We start from the raw sequence: 8,944 nt of genomic DNA, 5'->3' as shown, positions 1-8,944 counted from the left end.
TGGAAATGTCTCTTCTCAGGAATTCACACAAAAAGGCCCAGGATTAGCTTTGATTGGGACTGACCTGGCGTGAGTCATTCCCCAGCCCTGAACAGATCCATTCAAGACATATTCATTGAGCGGTTACTATGTACTAGGCGCTACTTAGGTTCTGTGGAATACAGCAGTGAACAAAACCAAATCCATGCCTCATGGAACTTTCATTCTAGTTGAGAATGATAGGGGACAGACAATATCTAGAAATAAGTAAATATCTAGAAAATTAGATAGCAATAAGCACTGTAGAGAAAAATAAAGCAGGAAAGGGGGATACTGAGTTTCCAGGGTGAAGGGGAAAGGAAAATAGCAATTTTTAAATAGGGCAGTCAGGAAAGGCCTCACTGAGAAGATATCTGGGCAAATACCTGAGCAAGATGAGACAGCAAGCAATGGGGCGACCTAGGGCAAGAGCAGTAAAGGCTGCGAGCACAGCAGGTGCAAAGGCCCTGAGGCAGAAGAGTCCTACTGTGTTTGAAGAACAGCAAGCAGGCAAGTGTGGTCTTGTAAAGGCAATATAATAGGATATATGATCAGAGAGGTAATAAATGGAAGATCAGATCATGTAGGGCCTTGCAAGCCACTGTAAGGCTCTGGCTTTCTTTCTAGTTAAGGTGGGGAGCTATTGAAGGGTTTTGAGCAGAAGTGACACGATCTAACTTAGGTCTTTTTTTTTTTTTTTTTTTTTTTTTTTTTTATGCAGGCCTCCCTCTGTTGTGGCCTCTCCCCTTGCGGGGATATGCTTTTTTTTTTTTTTGTATGCGGGCCTCCCTCTGCTGTGGCCTCTCCCGTTGCGGAGCACAGGCTCCGGACGCGCAGGCCCAGCGGCCATGGCTCACGGGCCCAGCCGCTCCGCGGCACGCGGGATCCTCCCAGACCGGGGCGCGAACCCGGTTCCCCTGCATCGGCAGGCGGACGCGCAACCACTGCGCCACCAGGGAAGCCCTAACTTAGGTCTTAAAAGGATCACTCTGGCTACTGTGTGGAGAATAGTCTGTAGGGAGAAAACGGCAGAAGTGGGAGGCCAGAATATGAGGTTCTCGGCAATGACCCAGACAAAAAGTGATGGTGGCTTTGATTAGTATGGTAGCAGGGCAGATGGTAGAAAGTGATTAGATTCTAGATAGACCTTGAAGGTGTAGCCAATAGGATTCGCTAGTGAGATCAGATTTGAAGTGTGAGGGGAAAAAAAGAATCAAGTAAGATTTCTTCCATTTTTTTCTACGTTTTAGGCCTCAGTAACTAGAAAGATGAGGTTGCCCTTATCTGAGACAAGGAAGACTGAGAAAGGAGAGGGGGTGGAGATCGGGAGTTTAGACACAGACAGAATAGGATTGAGATACCTATTAGACATTTAAATGGACAAGTATAGTAGGTAGATTTGGAGTTTGGGAGAAAAGTCCCGACTAGAGATATAAATGTGGAATTCATCTAGGTTACAGACCATATTTAAAGCCATTAGATTAAATGAGGTCACCAGAGTGGTGAGAATGAATAGAAAAGTCCACGAACTGAGACCTGTGGAACACCCATGTTTAGAGGTCAAAGAGATGAGATCCAGCAAAGGTGACTGAGAAGGGGTGACTGGTGAGGTAGGAAGCAAAAATCAGGAGAGGGTGGCATCCTAAAAGCTGGGAGGGGAAAGTGCTTCCAAGAGGAGGAAAGGAACCGGAGAGAGCACCTAAAGACTTATTTTCTAAGAGTTTTGCTATAAAGGAGAGCAGAGAAATGGGAGTAGTTGAGGCAGCAATGAGATTAAGAGATTATTTTTTAATGATGAGAAAAAAAATTATAGTATGGGACTTCCCTGGCGGCGCAGCAGTTAAGACTCCGAGCTCCCAACACAGGGGGCCTGGGTTCAATCCCTGGTTGGGGAACTAGATCCCACGTGCATGCCACAACTACGAGTTCGCATGCCACAACTAAGGAGCTGGCAAGCCACAACTAAATAGCCCACCAGTTGCAACTAAGACCCGGTGCAACCAAATAAATAATAAATAAAATTTAAAAAAAAATTACAGCATGTGTGTATGCTGACGGGAATGATCCAATAGAGGAGGTAAATAAAGATGCAGGAGAGGTACTTCCCTGGTGGTACAGTGGTTAAGGATCTGCCTGCCAATGCAGGGGACACAGGTTCGAGCCCTGGTCCGGGAAGATCCCACATGCCATGGAACAACTAAGCCCGTATGCCACAACTACTGAGCCTGCACTCTAGAGCCCACAAGCCACAACTATGGAACCTCAGTGCCACAACTACAGAAACTCAGTGCCACAACTAATGAAGCCTGCATGCCTAGAGCCCATGCTCTGCAACAAAGAGAAGCCACCACAATGAGAAGCCCGCGCACCGCGATGAAGAGTAGCCCCTGCTCGCCGCAACTAAAGAAAGCCCACGTGCAGCAATGAAGACCCACTGCAGCCAAAAATTTAAAAAAATTTTTTTAATAAAATAAAATTTTAAAAAATAATAGTAATAAATAAAGATGCAGGAGAAAGAGGGGAGTTGTTGCAGGGCTTTCTTTGAGTAGGCAAGCGCAGGTGGAGGGCTGGGTGTCGACAGGAACTTCAGACAAGTCATCTAGGGCAGGAGTTCTCAACCATGGCATGACTGACATTTGGGGCCCGGTTATTTCTTGTGGTGGGCGGCTGTTCTGTGCACTGCAGAATGTTTCACTACAGCCCTGGTCTCTACGCACTAGATGCCAGTAGCACACTAACCCCGACAGCCCAGAGTGTCTCCAGACATCGGCAGAGAGCCCCCAAGATTTTGCCCCCTCCCCCAGGGAACACTTTGGGTTCTCACAACTCAGGGAATGCTATGGGCGTCTAGTGAGTAGAGGCCAGGGATGCTGTGCAACATCCTACAATACAGAGGACAGCCCCCCACGACAGAGTTACCCGGTCCCAAATGTCAACAGGGCTGTAGCAGGAAATCCCTGATCTAGACGCAGGGCCCTGGTCTACATCTAGGAGGGCACAGATGCAGTCAGGTGAGCAGATGTGGGGCTTACCTGTGGAAGTTCTCTTCAGGTTGCTTGCATTTTTTTTTTCACCGAAATAAGGAAGCAAGGTCATCAGCTGTAGGTGAGGTTGGGGAAGGAGGTACAGGAAGTTTAGGGAGAGAAGACATGAACCTGTCCTCTAGGTGAGGTGGAAAATGAATGGACAGGGAAAGTAGACATGATTCTGGGCCGCATTAAGAACACACTTGAGGGGCTTCCCTGGTGGCGCAGTGGTTGAGAGTCTGCCTGCTAATGCAGGGGGCGCGGGTTCGAGCCCTGGTCTGGGAGGATCCCACATGCCGCAGAGCAACTGGGCCCGTGAGCCACAACTACTGAGCCTGCGCGTCCGGAGCCTGTGCTCCGCGACAAGAGAGGCCGCGATGGTGAGAGGCCCGCGCACCGCGATGAAGAGTGGCCCCCACTTGCCACAACTAGAGAAAGCCCTCGCACAGAAACGAAGACCCAACACAGCAAAAATAAATAAATAAAAACAAAAAAGAACACACTTGAGGTACTTACTCAAGAATTTGATGTGAAACCAGTAGGCCTGAAGCTGTGTTCCTCCTGGGGCCATATTCAGAGGCGGAGTGGGGAAACAGTTGGATTTAACAGACTGGTTTTGCCAACAAGTACAAGCAACAAAGGGGCAAAGGAGTGATAAAAATGACCACAGAACTTGAACTGGGTAAGAAGACTGAGGGATGTTATTAACTATGAAAAGGTAGGTGGGCAAAAAGTAACGAATACCCATTCCAACAGGCTAGTTTCAAATGTTTTGAAGAGCCGTAAAAGGGGAAAAATAAGGTGAACTCTGCCATACTGAGGTAACCACTCACTTTCCCTAGTAAATACTTGAATATACACTGAAAGACAGAGTACAATCATTTCTAAATGAAATCAGGTCAGTGGAGCTTCCTAAGTCAGCTCGGTGTTTGGGGCCATGATATCCTTGGTTGACGAAAGCCAAACCATCAGTGAAGGAAGCCATCAGTGAAGGAAGCCATCAGTGAGGAAACCATCAGTGAAGGCAAACGCTGGGGAAGCCACACTAAACGCCTGAGAAATCAGAGGACTCAAAAAGTTTGAAGTGACTTCTAGTCTTTATTTGCTAGTTTATTTCTCTGGTAGTTGTTCAGATGATTATGGGCAGACCCGGGGGTGGCAGGCCTCACAAAGCTGACTGAACAGACTAAAGTGCCAGGGGAAACTGTGGCCAGCTGCGGCACTAGCCATGACGCTGGTGGTATCAAAGCGGAAGCCATCAACAGCAGTTTACGACAGGCTCTTAGTTCTGGCTTTTAGGGATTTCAGTTAAAAATTACAAAAGACAAAAAAGGTATCCACTTCCTCACTGGCATGCATACAAAATATTACAAGAGACCAATGGCACTCTTATGGGAACATGTAGCCTCTATGAACAAGGGCCTCCCCAAGTCACTTAGATATCAGAAAACTGAGTATGAGCCCAGCCCTGCCACTCACCAGCAGAATGGTCTCGGCAAGGCATTCGAACTCTTCCGCTTCAACTTCAGCTGAAAAATGGAGATAGTGATACTTTCCATGGCTACCTCATAGGAATGTATGTGAAAGTGCTTTGTAAACCATATTGCACTTTACTAGCAACAGATTGTGAATACACCTTGAAGGCAGCAGAGGAATGGAACAAAAGTCTCCCTCCTTTTTGCTAAAGCCAGAATCCTGTGTTGCGTGCATCAGAGGTGTACCAGCCTCCTTTCTTTGTGTGGGAACGGGGCCAAAGCTTGCACGTGGCGAACCCACCCTTATGGCAAGGGCAGACAGAAAGCTCGAGGAAGGGCAAAGTATTCCCTAGAGACAAACCAAAACACGACTAGTGAGTGTAATTTTAGGCCCAATTCTTGACAGCCTTGTTTTGAACCGACAAGGGTTTGGCAACGGGTTAAATATACTGATTACTGGGCATAGTGGGAGTCATTATGGCTCACTGACTAGCAGGAAACATGGAGTTTTCATGAATTCATCCTCTGGCTAGTGGCTGTCTACTCATGGTCATCTCATGGCTCACAACCTAAGCGTCAAGTGCTCAAGAGGCCTCTCCAAACGTATCAACAAAAAGGCATTCTGGAAGGGGTCCATGATGAGCATTACACGCAGCTAACTAGGATATAGGCAACCTGGTACTAAAGAATCTAAGCCAGCCTGCCTCTAACTATTTCTGTGGAAAAATTTACATGGCAGATAAGCGCCTCCATTTTCCCAACCCGGAAAGTAGAGATAACATTTAGACCCAGAGGGGAAAGGGGGTGTCTAGTCCAGCCCATGCATTTCACAAAGGGGGATACAGAGGCTTGGAAAGTGAACTGATGTTCAAGAGTACACAGCTAGTGAGTAGCCAAGGCAGCGCTAGAATCCAGACCCCCCCCCCCCCGGCCCCAGATTAGTGCACCTTAAAAGGCATTCTGGAAGGGGTCCATGATGAGCATTACACGCAGCTAACTAGGATATAGGCAACCTGGTACTAAAGAATCTAAGCCAGCCTGCCTCTAACTATTTCTGTGGAAAAATTTACATGGCAGATAAGCGCCTCCATTTTCCCAACCCGGAAAGTAGAGATAACATTTAGACCCAGAGGGGAAAGGGGGTGTCTAGTCCAGCCCATGCATTTCACAAAGGGGGATACAGAGGCTTGGAAAGTGAACTGATGTTCAAGAGTACACAGCTAGTGAGTAGCCAAGGCAGCGCTAGAATCCAGACCCCCCCCCCCCGGCCCCAGATTAGTGCACCTTCCACCCACCTGTTTCTCCCAGGGGCCTTCCCAGGAAGACAGGAGTTGGCTGAAGGGGTTGCTTTCACACAATCAGTATCACTTCTCCATCATTCTGCCAGCCTCAAAGTCAGACGCCTGGGAAAAGGACAGCTGCAGCCTTCAGCCACTCCAACTCACCACTGAAAGAGCCGCCCCCCACCCACCCAAATGGTTTCAAGTGAGTTTTCAAGCTTGAGGATGGCGAGCAATCCCAGGATGGTGACGAAGATACATCCAGAAGCACTGGGGAGGCAAACGGCACCGACAATGGAAACCAAGAACCGATACCAAACAGGCGCCCTTTGTCATGGAGGGTCCCAGCACCTTATCGGGACCACAGTCCTGGAAGCACAGGGGCAGGCTCGTGGGCTGCACTCTCCCGGGCCCGCGCTGCGTTTAATGCTCTGCTGTCATGGTTGTGGAATTGTCAATAACTTATGATCAAGGAACCTGATATTTTCATTTTGCATTGGGCCCCTCAAATCTTGTGGCCGGTCCTGCTTCCCCCTCCCCACTCCAGCCAAAGAGACGGCCTGTTTATACCGGCCTCCTCACCCCTCCCCTACCCCAGACAAATAAGGTCAAACAAAAGCCCTGTAATTTTTAGCCCCTCTGGGGCTTCGGAAGGGGAAGAATGTTGCGGGAAAGGTCAGGGGAGCATTAAGAGCCTGTATCCTCGGGGAAGAGGCAGACTGACCAGCTGCCTTTTCCAACCCTGGCAAAGTAAAGGCCAATATAAAAATGAGCCCCCAGCCCACCGCCGCAGCCCCGCGCTGCCTGAATCTTCGGCTCCTTGTGGCGCTCCTGTGCGCCCTGCTCCGGACTCAAGGCTTCCAATGCTGCCGGAAGTGGCTCAGTGTGCCCGTGGGGAAAGTGGGGAAGTGCAGGTCCCTCCCAGGCTGAGGGGAGCTGCCAAAAGGGGCCGCGCCCCGGGCACTGTGCCCTTCCGCCCACCGGACCCACCTCGCCGACGCCCGGGCCGCGGGAAAGTTTGGGGAAGGGTGACTAGTGGGGCGGCGCTCTCGCCAGGAGGGTAACCCCTCGCCCCGGCCTCCCCGTGGTAGCAGGGGCGACGAGTCCGGCGGGGAAGGAAGACGAGCGACCCAGACGCCGGAGCCGGAGCCCGCCACCTGGCCGCGAACACCGACTCTCTCAGGCGGCGCGGGGCCACGGCGGGGGTGGAGTTACGGCGGATGGGCGGGGTTTCAGCCGAGGAGCCGGTTCTCATCTGACACTATGAATAAAGTGATGATAAAAGAAATCCGCGAGGGGGTTCCATAGTGTAGTGGTTATCACGTCTGCTTTACACGCAGAAGGTCCTGGGTTCGAGCCCCAGTGGAACCACGTTTGGAAAAGCTGATTTTTCACTCTTTAAAGCAGAAGAAGCGCTTTTCTTTCTCCCATTATTATTATTTTTTTAATCTTTACTTGTCTACTTTTTGGAATGTTTCCATCGCAGAAGCGTAATGACAGATAGCCACTCCTCCCATCCCTGCCGCCCTCGCCCGACCTAGGAAACAGCAGAAGTGGGGGCCTGGCCGTGTTGTAGTCCCGAGGGCGACCCCGCCCCGCCAGGGTCCTACCCCCACCTCTCCTTCGGTGCTCCGGGGCGACCTCGGGAAATCCGGCGCTCGTGCGAACCGAGATCACCCAGCACGGCCCCTTCCTTACAAACCAGGGCAGGCCGGCCCTCCAAAGCCTCCAACTAAAATATGGCAGTACAGCGGTGCTTTGACTGCAGTTAAATTATTAAAGATTTATTATTATTAAAGGTTTAATTTTTTCATTAAACTCTAAAATACAGAGCAGAGAAAAAAATTGTTCTATTCTTTCTAGTACTGAAGTAGGGTTTGTTAAATAGACCTTCGTCTGTTAATGAAGACTCCATACATAGTATAGAATAAGCGTCAGGCTTGTGGAGACCCCCAAAATGCTGATTGAATGAGTAAACTTTAGTTCCTTTTTGTTCCTCTGTATTAGTTCATTACAGCTTCGCTTTGGGGGGTTATTATTATCTTTTCAATATTGACCTTTTTCATCTTTGACAACAGGAGTGAAGTAAAGGTCTCTGGGACCCTGGGGGATTGAGGTGAAAAAGGTCAAGAACTAAAGAGGGAAGCGGATTAATGTACAGCACGGTGATTACAGTTAACAATATTGTATACTTGAAATTTGCTAAGAGAGTGGATCTTAAATTTTCTCACCAGACACACAAAAAATGGTTACTTTGTGAGATAATGGATGTGTTAACTAACCTTATTGTGGTAATCATTTTGCAATATATATGTATACGGGAAAAAAAGGGGAAGGGGAAACTCAGTATTTTTCTTTGAGTTTTTCCACATAGTTTTGTTCATACAGTGGGTAAATTTGTATCCTTTTCTAACTCAGGAGTATAACACATGACTGTCCTTTTTATTACAATCACTTCATTAACTTTTTTTTTTAAACCTTAACCGTTTTTAAATGTATAGTTCCGAAATGCTAAGTAAAGTCACACTGTTGTGAAAAAGATCGCCAGAACTTTCTTATCTTGGAAAACTGAAGCTCTGTATCCATTAAACAACTCCCCTCCCCACCCCATCAACTTTATTCTTATTGTCTGTATAGTAATAATAATAGCTAGTTATGTTAAACACTATTCTAAGTATTTTTTATGTATATCATCCCATTTAAGCCTCAAACTCACTCTATGAAATAGGCATTATTATCACCATCATACAGATGAGAAAACTGAGGCACAGAGACCTTAAGTGACTTTCCCAAGGCTACATAACAACTGGTTGAGCCGGGATTGGCATCCAGTCTGGCTTGGGAATCTGTGCTCTTAACCCTGCCTGCTGTCCTGAATCTCCTATGTGGATTGTTTCCAATTTTGTCTTATTATAAATAACACAGCAATGTAAATCTTTGTGTGTAACTGACCGCCCCCCCCCCCAATTTAGCATTCTCCTGAGTGAATAGGTGTAAACATGATGCCAACTTGCTTTCTGAGAGGGGGAATCCATGTCATTTTCATAGAATTCGAGAATGTTAGTGTTCGTTTGGCAGGAAATTGCTCAAGGTCACCCCCTAGAAGATGATGGCAGAGAAAGGATTAAGACCTTCTGATTCTAGT

At 48.0% G+C, this 8,944-nt stretch overlaps 1 long non-coding RNA gene and 1 other non-coding gene across 2 annotated transcripts; one reads left to right on the top strand and one right to left on the bottom strand.

Moving 5' to 3' along the window:
• Window positions 1–3,099: 3,099 nt before the first annotated feature.
• LOC114484652 (uncharacterized) lies at window positions 3,100–5,914 on the bottom strand. The gene is made up of 4 exons (XR_003677808.1): window positions 5,815–5,914; window positions 4,524–4,573; window positions 3,561–3,605; window positions 3,100–3,117 (listed from the first exon to the last, which is right to left on the bottom strand). It is a non-coding gene; the product is annotated as an uncharacterized lncRNA (long non-coding RNA).
• Window positions 5,915–7,097: 1,183 nt separating this feature from the next.
• Window positions 7,098–7,170, top strand: TRNAV-UAC (transfer RNA valine (anticodon UAC)). Its single transcript has one exon. It is a non-coding gene; the product is annotated as a tRNA-Val (tRNA).
• Window positions 7,171–8,944: the final 1,774 nt, after the last annotated feature.

Source organism: Physeter macrocephalus, chromosome 21 (genome assembly GCF_002837175.3).
Source record: "Physeter macrocephalus isolate SW-GA chromosome 21, ASM283717v5, whole genome shotgun sequence".
NCBI lineage: Eukaryota > Metazoa > Chordata > Mammalia > Artiodactyla > Physeteridae > Physeter > Physeter macrocephalus.
Note: the sequence above shows the minus strand (reverse complement) of the source record. Positions and strands in the feature narration are given on the sequence as shown.